Raw genomic sequence first — 3,383 nt, 5'->3', positions numbered from 1 at the left:
CTATAAAATCACAAATCAAATAAAAATATTTTTGTTGTTTTACAAAAATTATTTTTGCTCAACAAAATAAAATTAATCTCTATTATCTCCATTTAGCATAAATCATAAAAAAAATTATTTTGATTTTATTCTATATAAAAAATTAAAATTCAGAAATAATCAAATTTTAAATAGGTATGAATTCTAAGATTTAAAATTAGAAGAGTCCATAAAATTAACTATTTTTCTACAGGACAACAGCAAAAAGATCCACCGCTAGATTTGAGATTAGATCAGATTTGATTCTAATTGTTCGATTTAAAAAAATTTAACTGAACACACTTCTTAATAATCAATTAATAATAATAATAAATGATCATTCTTCACATAATAACTTTAACTACTTGAAAACAAATAACTGGAAAAACATGGAAACAAAATAAATAAATTAACAAAAAATATTTAATTTCATCTGCTTGTTTTAATTAAATTAACTCATACTGATAAATGGCAATTTAAAAGTCTTAGTTTTAGTGAACACTATAGCAAAAAAATTTAATGGAATTTGTTAAATTTTGAATTTGATAAAATTTTTAAAAATGTTTATTTTAAAAAGAGGTCAAACAAACTGAAAGAAAAACAGAGAGCTGTTGGCCACAATAGAGAGTGGCAGTTGATAGATGAAGCACAAACAAACACTATTAAATATTAATCAACAAAAATTATTCAGTTGAATTTTAAAAGTAATTTTTTGAACACAATGAACATGGAGGAAGAGAAAAGATAACAGTTCCAGCTGTTGGAATTTGAATGAGAATAAGATTTATTTATTCATTATTTAATATAAAAATTGTTTTACATTCAAAACTGCAAAGTAACTATTTGAAATACTTTTTATTAATTATACTTACAGCATCATTTTCCAGCAACACCATTTTCTTCAGTCAGCTAGCGCAAGAAAAGTGGAGAGCTAAACAAAGTGAGCGATATTTTATGTCGTGTTCGTGCTACATAGAACAAAGATAATTTAATTCAACTTAATTTGTTTGTCAGAGTTTGATTTTTTGAAGAATATAACATGGATTAGATACCTATATCTATGGAATATAAAATAAATTAACTTGTCGCAAAATTTAAATTTGACACCATTAGATTTTACCAAATCAATATTAAATTTTTTTAACTGTGTAATGCTCCAATGGGAATAAATTTTGACTTTTATTGGTTTAATCATGAATATAAATATATATATATATATATATATATATAGGTTTAATTTAAGACCATTGTTCGAAATTCAGGTTTCAATATTGTTTAGTTTAGTTAAGACATTTGACAAGTCCATTTCTTTCATATTGTAGAAATTCAGGCTTATTACTAACTATTATTTGAATATCATCAGCATAAGCGTGATACCTAAAACCAAACTCATCAATCAACCTTAAAACCCCAGCAGTATACATTACAAAAAGAATATCCTAGCACCGAGCCTTGTGGTACTCCTGATGTTAAAACCATTTCCTCAGATAATACATTTTTAAAAACAGCCTGGTGCTTCCTGCCATCCAGATATGATCTGAACCATTCAATAACTGCACCAAAGATACCGTATTTATAAGCCAGTTTTTCCAAAAAAAATTTGATGATCAACACAATCGAAAGCTGCACTCATATCCAAGAAAGATCAAAAATCAAACCAGGTAGATCTACAATTCATAATCAATACTTGTCGCATTTGTTGAAGACTTGACATTAGTCTGGTCAACCGCTCTAGATCACCGACGTTGACCCAGATTTGAGGCAGTTTTAACTGATCCTTTATACAAACGCTTGTGTTGTGCTGTAAGGTGAGAATGTTCTCAGTAGATCCGGATTGATACAGATAGATAAGAGTGAATTCTTGAACCGAAGGTATTATTGGCTTCAATGGGCTGGTGCTACAATCAACAAAAAATCTTTACAGAAGAATTGGAATGAAAAAACCGGAAAAGATTTGGAATGAAAGAGCTGTTTTCCGCCACATGTATCAATGACACTTCATACCAAAATTCATCAAAAGCTATATGTCAAACAGAGACTTTTTTAAATTCACATGTTGGTGAGTTATCATACATTAAATGGTTCGAAGTTAATTCATGAACTTTGAAACGTCGGCCTCTAAATCTCGATCGATTGAAATAACTTCTCACGCAGCTCTGTCTTCAATGTAAACAGATGATGAAATGAATGATGAGAAAGTTTAAATGACATGAAGACGCTCGCACGCACACGTTTTCATAACGCCTATTAAGTTATTTAGTGAATTGCTATTTATGATGAATAAGTTTCCGTTCGGATGTTTGCAACTAACAACGTACTTCATACTGCTCATAGGTTTGTTAAAATTTCATAATGAATATAGTAATAATTTTGCAAAATTTGTTGAATTTTCAAACGAATTAATATAAAGCGTCTTAAAGTTGATTCGACAAAATTAATTTTCATAGTTTTCATTACAATGAACTGTTACTTACCTGTTATTAAATGATTTTTTGTTAACAACATAAGTTAAATTGTTTATTGAAGAAAGCATAAAATGGATTATTTTCATGTTACATACAATTTTTTGTTATATATTTATATATGTATATATATATATATAAAATATGGTCTCCTTCCAACATACACATACACACACACACATACACACACACACACACACACACACATATATATATATATATATATATATATGTGTGTGTGTGTGTGTGTATGTATGTGTATATATATACACAGCACCAAGACAGGGACATGAATACATATGGAAGTACAGGAGCTCATGGAAGAATGCTGACAACTGGGATTCAGGCAACATTCCATGCGCCAACGATGTGATTGTATTTCCCAATGATTCTCCGCTCCCTATCCGTGTTCGTGTGGATGGAGATGTCGGAGTCAATGAAATCGTCAGTGCTAAATTTTTATAAACGACTTAACAATCATTAATTTTATTAACGCATTCATTTTTAATTATGCACACAACATAATTAAAAAGTTTTCAGGCCAAATCCACAATGGTGAAAGACCGCTGTAACAAATGAACACAAACAATATTTCTACTGATTGATTTCACGTTGCATTGCTAATCAGAGATATTTTCTTTATTTGACTAGCAATCAGTTTCCATCAATGTTGTTATTATTAGCGATATTATAAATAATTATATGTGTATATTGTTCCCATTACAACCAGCCCCATCCATCATTATTACCATCACAACAAGCATCATAATCATCATCGTCATCGAAAAATAATTTGCCCCAAAGAAACTGTCCAAAGATGGAGTGTTCTGGCTGCAGGACGACGTGAAGTTCATGCGGGCAGACGATGTGGCCTCTCCTGCTGATGATTTAAGAAACTGCNGG

Source organism: Helobdella robusta, assembly GCF_000326865.2.
Source record: "Helobdella robusta unplaced genomic scaffold HELROscaffold_36, whole genome shotgun sequence".
Lineage (NCBI taxonomy): Eukaryota > Metazoa > Annelida > Clitellata > Rhynchobdellida > Glossiphoniidae > Helobdella > Helobdella robusta.
Note: the sequence above shows the minus strand (reverse complement) of the source record.